Source organism: Schistosoma mansoni, chromosome 6 (genome assembly GCF_000237925.1).
Source record: "Schistosoma mansoni strain Puerto Rico chromosome 6, complete genome".
Classification (NCBI taxonomy): domain Eukaryota; kingdom Metazoa; phylum Platyhelminthes; class Trematoda; order Strigeidida; family Schistosomatidae; genus Schistosoma; species Schistosoma mansoni.
Window position 1 is genome coordinate 2,341,822 of NC_031500.1, and position 18,248 is coordinate 2,360,069.

The 18,248-nt window shown below is 35.9% G+C and overlaps 1 non-coding gene across 1 annotated transcript; it reads left to right on the plus strand.

Annotated features, from left to right (window-relative positions):
- The first annotated feature begins 15,715 nt into the window (after positions 1 to 15,715).
- On the plus strand, positions 15,716 to 15,781 carry Smp_tRNA_01944_Gln_TTG.1.1. The gene has a single exon. It is a non-coding gene (tRNA).
- The last annotated feature ends 2,467 nt before the right edge of the window (positions 15,782 to 18,248 follow it).

An 18,248-nucleotide genomic window follows, 5' to 3' on the forward strand; every position in this document is an offset into this window, starting at 1 on the left:
TCCCTACCCCCCTCCCTCAATTACTTACACATACTTGAATTCCCATGCAATATACAATATCCTACAAATTGTTAGTAATATTTATATCAGTAGTACTGATAGTAAGTAGTATCAAAGTGTGTTTTTTTGCAATTCATAATCTCTTTCCTGTTTTTATTAATCTCTTTGTCAACAATTATAGTAGTAGTAGTAGTTGTTGTTGTTGTTGTTGTTAGGAAGCAGAGAATACATATATATTATGCCTATAAATAAGTCTTTGATGAATTTCTTTTTTTTTGCCTTTATCTAATATACAACACCTTTGTATTCCAAGGAAAAGAGAAAGAAAAGAAAAAAAGAAAAGAAAAATAGAAAAGAAAATCTGAAATAAATTAAGTTGATTCTTGTTTCTTTGAGTTATTATTATTGTTTTGGGGATTTATTTTAAAAGGAAAGGAAATAAGTATACTTTCTTATGATTATATACTCCCCCCCTCCCCGCGCTCTCTCTCGTTCTCCCTCCCCCCCTCTCGCTCTTTCTCTCTCGGTTTATACCCGCCTTTATTTCTTAAATACATATATATATATATATATGTATATATCTATTTATGAAATTCTAATTCTATGACAATTTAGATTAGTATACCTACCGCAAATAAGTTAATTAAATTTGCTTATCTATATCTAATCGGAGTTGAATATATACCTATATATATGTATATGTTATTGGTGGAATTTAAAGAAATTCTCTTTGAAAATTCATGAAATATAGAAGATATTGTTTTTTCCTGGAGTAACCCGGATTACCATAGTTGAAAGCATGAGTCAATTGAAGCTAGACCACCAGGAAAAACCTGGAAGCAGTGGACGGACGTTTCGTCTTATTCTGAGACTCCTCAGCAGTGCGCATCCACGATCCTATACTCGCGAGATTCCAACCCAGGACCTACCAGTCTCGCGCCAGAGCACTTAAAGGATAGGCCACTTAGCCGGCATCTGACGGTGTTAATGACTAACTTCAACCGATCCACGATGTTTAAGCAACCGTTCACCAATTGTCTTCAGTGAGTTAATATCTCACAACAGACATGGTTTGAACTCTACCGGTCACTGCTTCTCACTAGAACTTCTGGATTTACCTCTCGAAGTCAGTCACTAGTGAGCATATGATTAGTTTGAAAGGAACTATTTACATTTTAATTATTGAATATTTGAGATACTTGTTCTTTAATTCCTTACGCCTGTTACTCCTCATGGAGGATAATAAGTCACTTATTAGCATTCTCCAATCAATTCTGTCCTTGGAAATCCTTTCCAGTTGTTATTCATTCTTTTCATGTTTGCTTCCAATTCTCAGTACAGTGTGTTGTTTGGTACTTCCTCTTTTCTGTTTCCCTTCAAGATTCCAAGTTGGTACTTGCCTCGTGTTACCTACTTGTTCCTACCATCTAGATATTTCAACAAGTTATGTGTTGTGTTTTGTTTTAACACATTATTATATCCATTAATCACATAATCTATTCAGTTGAGTATATAAAGAGTTCACGACCTGTCACTTTACAAGGTCCGAAAAAGTACAATCAGAAACATCGTAGTAGTTGGCAATATATCCCATTAAAAAGAACAAACATCAATCACATGTCGATTTTTGAATTGCTCACTTCCAACTACCTATCACTAATTGACACGGTGGACTATTTTCGATTCCTATCAAGTCTAAATATGTATCTTTATTGTGTTGTATTCACAATTCAAGAATCCTGGTTAAATGATTTACATGACGATTGCTTACTACACTACAAGGTTTTAATACCTATCGTAGTAAGAAAAAGTGTGACGCTGTGTAGCTACATTTATAAATGTGAACTGGGGTCTATCTAATTTTGTATGTTTTAAGTTTATTGACTATTTAAGTGTAAGATGCCCTTCTAACACTTAATCCATCTAAGTATCAAACTGTTGATCTTCGCCCGAGACATAAACAGCATCTAAACACCCTGTTGAAATGTCATACAACTTGTACTACTGTAGATTCTTTATTAAACACGGCATCAAAAGTCATTTATCTTGATGTAAGTTCCCCCCTCGGATCTTTCTTCGTCTTCTCATGTTTTATTGTTATCGAAGAAATTTTTTTGTCTGACTTAATACATAAAGAGGCTGCATACTTTTGGGATTACTCGACAATTACTCTTACAATTTGTTAATTCTTGCATATTATTCTTTACTGTTCCTCATTATTCTTTCCCGGGATTTCAAGAAAAGAATTCGCTGTATTGCGGAGATTCCTGGATGCAGTTAGCAGGATATGGAGTGAATCTTTTGAGGTCATTATTAATATAGTTGTGAATAGACATCTAATGTCATGCAAACTCCTGGCAGGTGTTATCTTATCAGATACTAACCGCTCACTTTATCCATATCTCTCTCCTTCTATGTCGAGACATAAATACATTAGAATCCACTCACGCAAGCAAAGGTATAAAAATTCTGAAAATACCCTATCTAGCAAATATACTATGTGACGAACAGATTGTTAGATATGATCTAGTCAATAAGTTGTATGCTTAAACATGTTTGTAAGGACGGCTCGTTGGTAAACTCTAGGGAGCCTCAAGAAGGCCAGAAAGAGCCGAAGATATTCCATCCAATCACTGCTAGGGGAATATTCTAGAATGTCGACGTGTAGCTTCCCCATTGGATGGATAAGAATGACCCCTATGTGCCTATTGGTTGACCGAAATGATGATTTACATTCAGACAATAACTATAAATACATGAGATTTCTGTACTATATTTTGACACTGTTTTGGGGAATAAAGTTCCTACTTACTAGTCTTCTGTCTTCTCTCTTGCGACGTTGAGGGTTCTATCGTTCAAGTAGTTTAGTAGTACGCGGCATAGTAAGAATCAAAGCTCTAGATATAACAATGTTTCTAATTAAAAAGTTGTACAGATTCAAATCTTCCTTGAAAATAACTATCCATCTAATTCCGGATAGTTTATCCACTTAATTTATACGTATATGAGTCGACCAATGAATTCAACTATTAAAAGTACTACAATCTCCTCATATCCTCACTGTGATAATAATAATAATAATCATGTACTCACTAGTGACGGGTTTCAAGATGGATTTCGTGGAGTCCTAATGAGAAGCTGTGACCAATGAAGTACAACCGTGTCTAATGTGAGGCACTTATTCACTGAAGACAATGGTGGACGGTCGCGTAATATCATGGATTAATTAGAGTTAGATATTAACACTGTTGGATGCCGGCAGGCTCAGTAGTCTAGAGATTAAGCGTTCGCTCGTGAGACCGAAGTTCTTGGGTTCGAGTCTCACGTGAGGGCTCATGGGTGAGCACTGCTGAGGAGTCCCACATTGGGACGAAATGGCCATCCAATGCTTCCAGGTTTTCAGTGGTGGTCTAACTTAAGTTGATTCATGAAGTCATCTATTAAAATTATGTATACATGTATGCAACTTTCGTATTTTATCGATCAAGTTGAAATTTCACCACTAGTCTAAGTAACTCGACATCGCGTGCACCATGTTGAGACGTAAGGTGGTGGAAAGGAAACTCTTTCCAACCTAGGTTTCGTGTTATTTGACACTTATTAGCAAGGTGTAGCTGTAATCTTGAGGACATTGATACTTCCTGATGGATTCGAAATACTTGGTATGAATAAGGATTGTTCACTACTCAGTGACCAGTTAGTTGTAAATATACATCTCGAATTTAGTCACTGTGCGAATAACTAAGAGGCGATGTCTCTGACTGTGAAGCTGAATGACATGAGTTCGATTCCGTTACGTAGTATTAGTCCCCTTGAGATTACTGATGTACCTTGTTGATGGATACTATATAGCATTGAACAGGATTTCCTGTTGACTATCTCAAGTTTTATTTCGACTGTCCTTGTTTGTCTTTTGCTAGTTCATATCTGTGTGTAACTTAAAATTGCAACTCTATGGGGGGGAAAGTATCAAGAATCATTTTCCTATACGCCATTAAAATACACACTAATAGCAGTAATAATATTAGCTCACTTGTATCCTACTATGACACAGTTATTGATACTATTGTCATATGTAAAGAAAAATCACTCTGCTTGCCCCTATTTCACTGATACTGCAGTTAACGAGAACACAAGTGGGGACAACTGAGTGTATTTGAATACAAAATCACAGAATCTCTTGGTAATATCTGAGAATCATACAGTAAATACTTCATTGGTGAAATATCAATCAACTGTCTCAAACTTGACTATTCCTTCGTTTCCATACCAATTGCTTTCTGTTTCCGTTCTTTTCGACCTTCTGCTGCCAGACATTCTACTCCTGACTAGCGTTATATACTACTTATGCCAATATAAGTAACACACACAATACGAATTATAACAGTAGTAATGTAGTGAACGAGAACACAAGTGGGAACAACTAACATTACAGAATGTCTTGGCAAGATCTGTGAACCATACAGTAAATACTTCATAAGCAAAATGTCAATTAATTGTTTCAGACTTTGTTGTTCCTTCGTTTCCATACCAATCACTCTCTTTTCTCGTTCTCTTCTTCTCAATTTGCTCAACCTTCAGCCTCCATGCATTCCACTTTCGATTGATGATACATACTACTTATATCATCAATAGCACACACCACATGGTAGTAGTTGTTGTTGTAGCAGTAGTATAACTAGTATGTATGCTTTTATTTATAAAATACAAGCAACTGGCAAAGTGATAACCCGAACCATTTTGTATGTGATATAATAAAAAAAATGAGAAGAGATGAAAATAGAAGCCGGTTTCTTGTTTTGTAAATTTGAGGGTATTTGATATGAACAGCTAACACAGTGTGTGTGTGTGTGCTTGGTATATATGTATTACACATATGTGTGTATGAGTCTTATGTGGAAATAATGTTAAGACAAGAGAGTGTGTGTGGGAGAGAGTAAGGGGAAGAGGTAGAAACCATGTAAACATGCATAAATATTTTCAATTGGTTCATTTTTGTATTGTTTGTTTGAATGTTCCGATTGATGTTTAGGACTGCAATTGATCAGTCTCATTGGCCTTTGTACATCCCTTGTGCATTGCTTCGTTATTACCTCAAATCACAAGCATTATAAGCAGAGATGGATGGTGGCTATCAGTGGAATCCAGGACGCGTGTTTCGTCCTGTTTTGGAGCTCGTCAGCTGGATGTACCTGCATCCCAGAGTTGATGTTCACTCCGGGACTCAATGTAGTTGGCTGATGGGAATTGTTGAATTTCACGGCTTACGTTAGAGGTTGATCTTTTCTAAACAAACGTTGAAGACCAGGAAGTAATGAATAACTGTTCCGCTGTAATATAGGGCGCACCTACGTACATCCGTGACCCCACCACAAGTGATCGAGTTCATTATCGTTCTCGTTATGAACTCCTAATCTCTAGAATATTGAACGGGAATCCGACAGTAAACACCTCTAACTTCAATCTATTCGTAACATTGGGTGATCATTTTCCATTATCTGAAATCGATAACTTTCTGACATCTGATATGATTGAGCTTCACTGATCACGATCTCTCACTGGAACTTCAAGATTTGCATCTTGAAACTAGTCACTAGTGAGCACTTGAATATTGTCAATACAGTGGGATTTCTAGATTGTTATATCCCGTGGAGAATTATGAATGGTTAATTTTGAGGACTGTTTCTGGACCAATATGATATGTATATTTCTTATTGTATACTTGTCAAGTAACTTAACGATTCATATTTCTGTCCCTTTTATTATAAGCTTTATTTTGACCTATAGACTATTATTATACGATTTACCATTCTTGAGTTATACCCAGTCTATTAATTACTGTTCCCCCTATTCACAGCCACATTTGTCCACATCTTGTACAAATGTTATTTTCTATTTTATGGTACGACGTGGTCGGTTTGTTTGGTATATAAACTCAGTATGTTTGTGAATAATGATTCATATTGCATATTCCATTATTGGTGTTCTGGACTTAACTGGCTGGGCTAGGCAGAAAGCAGGAATGATAAGTACTCAAGACTGCTCATATGGCTTTTGTGTATCATTGCTCTGATCGATTATTCACTCCTCTCTCATTGGCGGGAATCAGCACGCTCATATATTAACAGGGCACGCACTCAAGCAATCGATATAACAACTGGCGACGGGGTAAAACAAAAATCGAACCAAAGTCAGCCTGCCATTGGTTGAAAATCAGGCAATTATTTCGTGCAATCAGCATCCAGAATTGTCATGGCTGTCCTTGAACGACATTGGTCATTCGTCATACAGTAAAAAAATGACTCGCACTTCCGATCAATTGCAGTTGCTATTCCAGCGACAAGAGCAGCGTTTTACAAAGAGTCAGTATGAATTTATTGACAAATTACACGCAAAACTGCTGAATCACCCATGCTTTGGGGGTGCGATGAAATTTGACGCATTAATTTCTAGATTGCGCACAGAGCTGGAAATTGATTACAGAATGAATGAATATGTCAGTGAAAGCCTCAATGAATCCGTGACAAACAGTAATTTAAACGAAAAAGTAGCAGTCACACATTATCAGGAAAATTGAATATGTACATAGATATAGGAACACTATTTGGCTCTCACAAATACCGATAATTCTATTAACATTAGAGGTAAAACTATGTGAAGAATCGATGGGAACCAGAAATAATTGTACAAAGATTGGACAAAGTTTTGTTTAGGGTCCAAGGAGCTTTTAAGACATACGAACCAAATCCATAAAATTAGAAGGATGATGCACACCAGAGATTGCCAAGTGAATCTGCCACTGGCGATAACTCCAATGATGGGAGCTTTCAAAGACACCATGAAGAACAAGAGAATGAGGGGTTGATCGATGAAGACATAAAAAGGATGGAAAGCCTCTGAAAACCAGTTATCAAGTTACAAGTAGACCTCGAAAGGAAATCTTATTCCGGGATTGTTGGGATAGATCACAGAAAGAGAGACTAAGCCACTAGGAGCTCAAACGGAGCCGAAGATATTCCATCCAATTAGAACCCAATAGAAATTTTATAAAATATCGACCTGGTATGCTATGATTAGACAATTGTATAAATTCTTACTTCTGGAGTGACTGGATTGTAATGATTCTATAGTCAATACTAAAAACTATAAATACCCCTGTTTTTCTGTACATTTTTGACTCTCACCCATTCATCACTTCCTCTGCTACTTCCATCTTGTATTCTGAGATTATGGGGTTCTACACGATCGATTACCCATATTCATTAGGTACCTTGTTGTTTTATCCTCAACTATATACAAGCTAACAAGTTGGGTTATTCTAAACTGTCAATGTAATTTGAAATTCGAAGTAATGAATTACTCAAAAATATTCAATCATGACTAGGTTCAAGAAGAAATTACCAGAGTTCTAATAAGAAGCCGTGAATAATGGAGTTCAATCATGTAAAGTATGAGAAAATTGTCTACAGAAGACAGTGAAAGATAGTCATTCAATATCTTAGATTGGTTCAAGTTAGACTTCCACGCCATTAGATTAATGCTGGAGGTTAAGCACTCATTCATGATTTACTGACCTGTTATTTTGATGACAATTAGATTGAACGATGTTGTCGACGAGCTCATCACTTTAGTGACTCAAGATCTGACTCCAGTTCGATCGTGTGATTATCGTTATTGATTAATAAAAATAGTCAATACGAACAGCAATAATAATTCAACGTTAGGTGATAATGTGACAATGTGACAATGATGTAATAATGAGATTATGATAATTATTTGAATCATAATGGAACAATCTGCCAGATGGATCAATGAGAAGAGTTGACATGAGGACAAAGTATCGATAAGATAATACCATTCGAGCATGTTCAGGTCGTACTGCACGGGTTTCACTGAATACATTGGATTAGAGATTGAGCTGGCTTCGTTGAGTTTGTTCGTCAATAGTATGGAGTACAGAAGGTTATTCATGGACATAGTTTGCTGCATTAGACTCGTCGTCGGGCCCACAACTTTAGTGGCCCTATACTATGAATGGCTGTTATTGAAATATAAATATCATCAATCCTCGTATAAAATTGTCGACTTAAATCGCAATACCGAATAACGGAATTAAATAAGTCAAATCCGAGAATGGATTTTTGAATACATATATGTAGTATACTCATTAATCTGGACAGACAATCAGAGGGACAAAGTGAAGAAAAGAGAGAGAAGCAAAATGACGTACAGTGGAGAAGTCGTTTGAGCCAACTCCACTAAAATGAGGCCGAAAGCCTTGTGTCCGATTCTCAGTTTTTTAATCATAGATCCGCATTTTTTTATTTTTTTTATTTAAACACATAAATATTGGTACAAAGTGGCACCAGATATATATACGCCGCACAAATCTCATTTGATTTGTGTGAGGGCTGTGATACTGCCCAGGTGCCCAAACTGAAGCAGGTGGTTTTCTTAGGGGGCCACACCCGGAGCCTTTGACCTAAAGATCTGATCCACAAGGCAGTGGAGCATCGTGAGGAGATGCAGTCCCATGGTAGCCTGTGACCAACAATTGATTCATAAGCCATTTGTTCGCTCAAGATACTGGATCCCATGTGTACCATTGGTTTGGAATCAGGGTTTTCCAACTTTCGTTTTGGAAAGAAACACATGTCCAATGCTTCCAGTTTTTTTTAATAGCAGTCTAACTTTGACCTGTACACAATCTTAATAAAATTCAATAATTCCCACAACCCTATACTGATAATAAATACTGTATATAAAATGTGATTGCAACCTTTATTGAACAGGCTTTTATAAATTATAGAACTGACATTTCAAGAATCTAAAAGATTCAAAATTCTTTGATTATCAAGGGATATGAAAGTGAACCATTGATTCCTTTTAAATACAAAGACTATAGGGAATCGAACTCAGAACCTTTGATTTCATAAACGAACAGTTAACCTTTGGATCTCATTATTATTACCATAGAAATATCTACGAGAAATAAATCATAAACTAAAACACTTCACTTCTACTCAAAGTTTGTGCTGATGATGTCGTTCAAAAGGACGATGAAAAACTCCATGACCAAACCATCCAGCTCAGAGAACAAAACTCCATCAAAATCATAAACTAAAAATGAAAACAAATTTTGTGTGTATTCCATATTTTAGATCAGAAGGGGTTTTGTGGAGAATTTAGTATTTTCATAGTGGAAATCATGAGTCAAATAAAGCTAAACCACCATCGAAAACCTGGAAGCACTGGACTGCCGTTTTGTCCTATTATGGGACTTCTCAGCAGTGCGCATCCACGATCCCGCCTGGAGAGATTCGAACCCAGGACCTACCAGTCTCGCGTCAGAGCACTTATCGATAGACCACTGAGCTGGTATCCAACGGTTAACGGTGGCTCAAAACCGTGGGTTGGTTGAAGTTAGACATTAGCACCATGGACGCCGGCTCAATGGTCTATTGATTAAGTACTCGCGCGCGAGACTGGTGGGTCCTGGGTTCGAATCTCACGAGGCGAGGTCGTGGATGCGCACTGCTGAGGAGTCTCAGAATAGGACGAAACGGCCATCCAGTGCTTTCAGGTTTTCCATGGTAGTCCAGCTTTAATTGACTCATGATTTCAACTATGATAATATTCCATATTTCTTTTTATTTCATCATTAAAAAGATATATAAATCTCAAATCCAAAATAATTGTCTAATCAGTCTAATAATTATTCTGTCAATTACTTAATCATTCAATCATCCAGTTAGTTTCGCTTCGATTATTACTACTATTATAACTATTATAAGTAGTATATGTATATGTATATTGTTATCATCATCATTACAAGCTAACACAAAAAGATAATGATAACATCACCACCACCATCACAGTTACAACAATAATAACTAAATCCGCCCCTACCCCACCTCCACCCCCTCCCATAATCTTTATCGAATTGTGAATATCACTTGGGTTTTTTTTCGGAAAAGAGATACTACTAACAAACGTCTATTGAATGTTATTGTCATTGTCTCGCCAATCATGAATATGATAATAATAATAATAATGGTGATGATGATGATGATGATGATGATTTTACATTCAACGGTTGAATTGAAATAGAATGAATGATAATGATGTAAACGAGTGGAATAAAATATTCATTTGTTTCTTCTTCTTTTTTTCCCTTTTATTATTCCATGCCGCCCCCTCCCCTACCTTCAACTTTCATTTATTCATTCAATGAATGAATTAATTCACTAGACCATAAAAAGAAAAAAAAGGAGTTTTCTTTGTTGAACAGGTAATATTTTACTTTTCAAATATTTTGAATCTACTTTACATAGAATAGAGTGATATGTCTGATGGGGGGGGGTAAAGAGAAACAGGGACAGAGTGAGGGAGGGAGGGAGGTAGTGTAAGAGTTGGATTAGAACATTGAATAAGTAAAACTGATGAATATATAAACTAAATGGATAATTAAATCATATAAGACAAATCTGAACGAATAAATTAAGTTTTGAATAAACTTACTTACTTACTTACTTACGCTTGTTACCCCTCGTAAAGTAGCATAAGCCACCCACCAGCATTCTCTATCCAACTCTGTCCTGGGCATTCCTTTTCATATCTGCTTCTTTCTCCCGACGTAATGTGTTCTTTGGCCTTCCTTTGAATAAAAATGATATAATAGTAATAATAATAATAATAATATTTGTATTATTACTATTATAGTTTCGTATGTTGCTAAGTATTCTATCAATATGGTTTTAAATAAAAGGGGGGGGGTTATTTAATAATGCATAACTGATTAATGTCGATTATCAATGATAATACAACTGTCAATTTTATGTAATGTAAAGTAAATTCACCATTTGTACTAATGTATAAGTATATATGTGTGTGTGTTTATGTGTGCATTTAAGTGTACATATATATAAGTGTGTGTGTGTGTGCAAGTGTGTATCTATTCAATGTTTAATGTAAATAATTTATGTTGACAAGGATGTAGAAAAGAAGATTTTGATTTGAAGGGGGGAAAAATCAGTTAAGAAATGTATATCAGTAGTAGAAAAGGATTTAACAATCTTGTTGTTTTTTATTTATGCTTCTTATGGGAATTGTTTTAATTTAGCCATATATAAAGGTTAATCGTTTATGCACCAGATCGAAAGTCTTGAGTTCGAGTCCGATATGAGGGGTTGTGGATGTGAACTGATGAGGAGTCCTATACTAGGACGAAACGATAGACTAGTCTAGCTCAAATCGATTCATGAATTTAACGATTAAAATTAACTATATCTCACATTTTTTTGATTAATATATAGACTTTATGGTTAGCACTGGAATATATGAAGTACTCTTTATCCTATTGGGGACTCGTCAGTTGTATATATCTGAATTTGAGTGTTGATGTTTAAACCAGGATACAGTGAATAAGGCGTAGTCATTTGAAGAAGAAGATGTTGTGCTAGTTTCTGGGCGTACATATCAGCACAGGGATAAGAGTCCATCTGACTAACGAGTCACAAATAAGATGGAATGCGTGTACTGAAATCGACTTCTTACTACAAATCTATATATCTTTTAGTTAATCGATTTATTTGTTAGTAATGATGATTTGTAACCCCTAAAACAAACTCCATATCAATTCACATTATTAGTATTTCTTTTCTTTACAATATTTATAAATATCTGAAGAGTGTACAAATTATTGGATAATTGATTTATTGTATTGGGAGGAAAAACCCGACTCACATGTTCTCGTCGTGCCTACCGGATAATGGAACTGTTTCCACGAACTAAAGTGAGTGGAAACCTGGGTGGTGAAGATCGTCATAATCAACCACTCTACCTATATCCACAAATGATTACGAAAGCTATAAAGAATCATTGCATAATTATTGTTGGTTTCAAAAAGAAAGGAAGGAAGATGTAATGATTCTGCGTAAGTAATGCAAAAACAGCTATTGAGCCCCGGTAGTTGTACCATGCTTTGATGTAGTATTCTTCCACATTTAATTTATTTATACATCTACTCGGGCATTTGTTTCATCTTAGTATGGGACTGTGTCAACTGTCCTCACAGATAACCCTCAATCTTCAAATATATCTGTGATCGCTTAATTATTTGAAGTTAATGTCTATTGGTATAATTTCAACTTCAATCGATTCGCGATATAGTTCGACGGTTGATGAAATATCTATCCAGTACTCTGTGATTTCTAGTAGTGTGTTGTGTGTTACTGATGTTGATAGATATAAGTAATATGTATCATTAATCGAAAGTGAAATGTTTGGTGGCAGAATGTTAAGAATATCGAAGAGAAGAGAACGAGAACAGAGAATGATTGGTATGGAAACGAAAAGAACAATGAATTTTGAGACTACTGACTGACATTTTGCAAATGAATTATTTACTGAATTGGTCTCAGATCTTACTAAGGGACTCGGTAATCTTATATTCAAATACATTCGGTTGTCTCCACTGTGTTCTCGTTCACTACAGTAGTACCTTAACTGGTATTAATCTATGACAAATACTGTCTACAGAAATAAATCCAGGACCTATTTAATAATTTAATAGTTGAATTCATGAGTCAATTAAAGCTAGAACACTATGGAAAACCTGGAAGCACTGAATAATCGTTTCGTCCCAGTATTAGATTCCTCAGCAGTTCACATCCACGATCCTACTCTCGGGATTCGAATATATTTAATATATACCTTTTTTATCTACATTTGCTCAGACAGAAGGATTTATAACATTAATTTATTGATGAAAGACTCTACTCCATTACTAATAAGGATATTTTAAGTAGTTTTAGAATTGTACCATATGAAATCCCCCATGTCTATTGCTCAACACACACATACGTATATACATAGGTAATATATACCAAAATGAACACAAGTATACACCTCTTATTATACTCGCTTCAACTGTATCCAAGTATTGAAGTTGAATTTAAAATGTTCGGTATTATTTAAGAGAGAAATAACTATGTGGATAACGCGATTTCGTTTGAAGCGAAAGACACTGGGTTCGAGTCCCAAAGTGAACATCAACACTGAGGTGCAGGTACATCCGGCTGACGAGTCCCAAATAGGAGTGGACGCGCATCCTTGATTCCACTGCTAGCCACTGTCTATCTTTTCTTATAAAACTTGTGACTTCAGGCAATATCTAGGCAGTCCGCACAGGATGTACATATGCTAACAAGAGACTGATCAATTGCAGTCCTAAATAACAATGAGAAGATACAAGTATACAACACCAAATGAATATTCTCTTCTTGGATTTTATTTTTTTGTATTTTGGTTATGTTTCTCATATCGTATTGACTTAAAACTAAATCGTCCTTCTGTATTTGTTCTAATCTAATAAGAATAAGTATATATGTATCCTTATAACAATTTTCAACAATTAATTTTTATCAGTATAGGAATTTGTGGAGATTGTGGTAATTTCAAAGTTGAATTCACTAGTTATTCTAGGCTAGACCATTATTAGGAAGCTGAAAACATTAGATAGCGGTTTCATCTTAATATAGGACTCCTCAGCTGTGCGCAGCCACGATCCCACATATGGGACTCAAACTAAGGACCTGTTGTCTCGCATACGACAATCGATGAAGGGTTACACAAAATCATGGATCGATTGAATTTAGATATTTACACCGTTAAATGCCAGTTCAGGGGTCTGAAGGTTAGGCATTCGCACACGAGACTGAAGATCTTGGGTCAAAGTCCCACATGCTGACTTATAGATGCGTACTATTGGGGAATCTCATACTAGGACGAAACATCCACCCAATGCTTCTAAGTTTTCAATAATAGTCTAGCCTAGATATTTACACCATTAGATGCCAGTTCAGGGGTCTAAAGGTTAGGCGTTCGCCCACGATACTAAAGATTTCGGGTTCGAATCCCACATGCGGGCTTATAGATGAGCACTGTTGAGAAGTCTCATACTAGGATGAAACATCCACCCAATGTTTCTAAGTTTTCAATAATAGTCTAGCCTAGATTAATTTGTAAATTTAACTTTTGAAAAATTAATTTTTCCCCTATTTTCAACTTAACCCAAAATATGTAATTAAATACTTCATGATTAAATTAAGACAACCGAACAACAACAAGAAAAAAAAGAGGACTGAAGTTTCTTTCCTTCTTACTTAGTAACTAACACTATTTAATTGTCATTTCAAATTAAATTCTTAGTTAATTCTTTAATCTATTTGATCATTTTTAACAAATAAATATTGTAATGTAAATTAATAGGGGGGAAGGGGGGAGGGGTAGATAGAGTATATGGTTAGTTTGTTTTGTTTATTCATCTATTCATCCATTAACTTAACTTCTCTTTACTTTGTTACAGTTTTCTTTTCCTCTTTAGTTGCCATTTAGTTACATAGTTAGTTTACTTTCTTTTTTTTTCACTCAGTTTAGTTCATTTAATTCTTAATTAAAGATGTAAATGAGAAATATCCGATTTCATCCCATTCAACATCCAGCTTATATACATCATTATAGATACGTTACTTCATTCTATTCTTCTTTTTTAAATGAAAATAATTATCTCATTCAATATGAGTTACATTAAAGTTGATAGGTATTAATGTTGATTTGTTTATTTATAGAATGGATACAGTGATAGATTGGTCTCTCTGTGTGTATGGGGGGGGAGAGTGGATGGATGGATGGTTAGATGGATGGTATTAATTCGTCAATTGATGCTTATTATAAATTAATCAACCGTATAGTTCAGACAGAAACATAATTCCTTCTTATTACATTAAATACTTTTTATAATGATAAACAGTTAGATAGATGTATGGATAGAGAGATAGATGGATAGACAGATAGATAGTGAACGGTACTGGGTTCGAATCCCGAAATGAACATCAACTCTGAAATGCAGGTATATCCAGCTGACGAGTCCCAAATGGGACGAAACGCAAGTCCTGGATTCTACTGCTAGCCATTATCCATCTTTGCTTATAATAAAATAATGCTGCCTAACAAATTATATCAATTCTATACATAGCATACAATTGATATATATTACATATTGAAAACATTATAGTAACAAAAGCTTAAAATGAAATTGACTCATTAAAAAGTTCGAACCCAAGACCTATCAGTCTCACGCGCGAGCGCTTAACCACTGGAGTTCAGCCAGGTCTGTTATGAGATAGTAACTCACTGAAAACATTGGTGAATGGTTGCTCATTGTTATGGATTGATTGAAGTTAGACATTAACACCGTTGGATGTCATTCAGCTCGGTGGTCTAGTGGTTAAGCGCTTGCGCGCGAGACCGATAAGTCCTGGGTTCGAATCTCGCAAGGCGGGATCGTGGATACTCACTGCCGAGGAGTTCCACAATAGAGCGAAACAGCCGTCCAGTGCTTCTAGGTTTTCCATGGTAGACTAGCTGCAATTGATTCATGATTCCAACTATATAAAATTACTGAAATCTCCACAAAACCCCCTTTCTAATCTTTAAAAAATCCTAAATTTTTTTGTAGTTAAGGGTAGATAAGATAGAATTTATCATTTAAATATACAACTTCATTAAATTCATTTAGTATTGTTTGTTTGAATCTTCCTATCGATGTGTTAGGACTGCAACTGGTCAGTCTCTAATTGGCATATATTCAAACAAACAATACTAAATGAATTTAAACTTCACCCCATCGCACAAGCAAATGGCTCTCAGGACTCAGTGGCCGAGTGGATAACGCGATGGCGTTTGAAGCGAGGGTACTGGGTTCGAGTCCCAGAGTGAACATCAACTCTGAGATGCAGGTACATCCAGCTGACGAGTCCCAAATAGGACGAAACGCGCGCCGTGGATTCCACTGCAAGCCACTATCCATCTTTGCTTACCATACAACTTCATTATTTTTATCAAAATTTGATTGATTCAAATTGATTTTGCATAAATTAGGAATTACCGTTTTCTTTTTTTTTCTCATCTCTCACTCTTTTTAACACTTGCGAAAAAGATTGTTAATCTAAGCTAATGAAAGTATGAAATAAGACTCGGTCATAGTAAAGAGAATTAAGTAATTTTAATAGTTGAGTTCATGAGTCAAATAAAGCTAGACTACCATGGAAAACCTGGAAGCACTGGACAGCCGTTTCCTATCGTGGGACTATTCAACAGTACGCATCTATGATTTCACCTCTCCAGATTCGAACCCACGACGTATCAGTCTCAAGTGTGAACGATTAACCTTTAGACTAGTGAGCTAGCCGGTATCCAACGGATGTTAACTTCTAACTTCAACTAATCCACAAAGTAAGTAAACATTGTAATACGTTTGATTAATTTTTGTCTAACTGATGAATTGAATTTTATAGATCAATTTGTATAATTTAATCTGTAGTTTAAATGACTCTAGATTATACCCATCCTGTATGAATGAAAATTGATGGAAGGGGAAAAGTGTAGGAAATTCTACTTGATACCTAGGTCACTTCATTTCATAAACCGAGATATTGTCACTATACTGTACTGAGATTTATACATTTGGCTATCACATATCTTGACGGATAAGAGTGATTGATTGATTTGAGAGTAAGGTGAAGGAAAGCTAGAAATGGTCAAATCAAAACGTTTAGAGTTGGTTATAATAGCTCAGATGTATTCATTTTTATCTCACTCTATAGTTACGATCTCGGTATATTTTCATACATACCTTATTTTCAAATCATATTCTCAATGTTTAGTCTATTTGATCAAGATTGTTATTAAGTTATTTGGACTCATTCATCATTCGTTTTGTTAATTTCATTTCATACTGGCAATCTTGCATGACAATTTGATTCAGTACATATTTGAAAGAAGGACTTGACACACATGACATTGATCACCATCCAGTGATCAGTCAAATGTGATTACATCTCAGTCCTACAGGAGGTTGGTCGCGACCCGCATAGCTCAGCGGTAACGTCTCCAACTGTCAAGTTGAGTGACACGGGATTGAATCCGTCAGGGAGCACCAGTTCCCTCAAGATTAAAGGTGCACCTTGCTGACAAGTGCCAAGTAGCACAAAACCCGGGTCCAGGGTTTCTTACTGACCACCTCCAACCACCATCTAATCTCATCATAGTGCACGCAGTTTCCAGTCACCTAGACTAGTGGCCACATCGCAATTTGATCGTTCTGCACTAAGAAGGACTTGACACACATGACATTGATCACCACTCAGTGATCAATCAATTGTGATTCAGTACATATATTTTTCGGGTTCTTAATTGATTATAATTGATTGATAGTAAATTGTACTGACTAGTTACTGTACACTTCTGAATTTAGTGCTTATCTCAATCCTCTTTAATTTTATCACCAACAGTCTAAACAATTAGACATTTAGATAATGAATATTGTGAGTTTGAATCACAAGAACAATGTCCACCAAGGTGTAAAGAAATATCCTACTGACAGTGAATACCAACACAAATACTGTCAGGGTAGGATTTTGTGTAGATTGTAGAGTTTACCTAGATAAAATCAAGAACTATACTACTACTAAGACTCCTCAGCAGTACATATACAAGACCCCACCACAGGAGATTGAATTCAGGATCACTGGTCTCATCATGAAGGTATAAACTCTAGACCATTGAGAGGAAATCCAATAGTAAAAACATCCATTCACTGGAGACTGAAGGTTCTAAGTTTGATTCCTTTTTGTCGGATCGTAGATGAGCACCGCCGAAGAGAAGTCCCATATTAGGACAAAACGACTATCTAGCGTTTCCAGGTTTTCAATAATGATCTAACATTGATCAGTCCATGATTTCAATATATTTAATATATCATATTATTAAAATGGTAATGGGGTTTTCTGTGGAGATTTTAAATAATTTTTATATATACTTGAAATCATGAGTCAATTGAAGCTAGACCACCATGGAAAACCTAGAGGCACTAGACGGCCGTTTCGTCCTATTATGGGACTCCTCAGCAGTGCGTATCCACAGTCCCGCCTCGCGAGATTCGAACCCAGGACCTACCAGTCTCGCGCCAGAACACTTTACCCGATAGACCACTGTGTTGGCCGGCATCCAACGGTGTTAGTGTCTAACTTCAACCAATCCACGAAGTTGAGGAGTCCCATAATAGGATGAAACGGCTGTCCAGTTTTCTACGGTAGTTTAGCTTCAATTGACTCATGATTCCAAGTATATACATAAAAATGGTAATGATCGAAGTGATAATGGTCAATTAGTTGAATATTTATGAA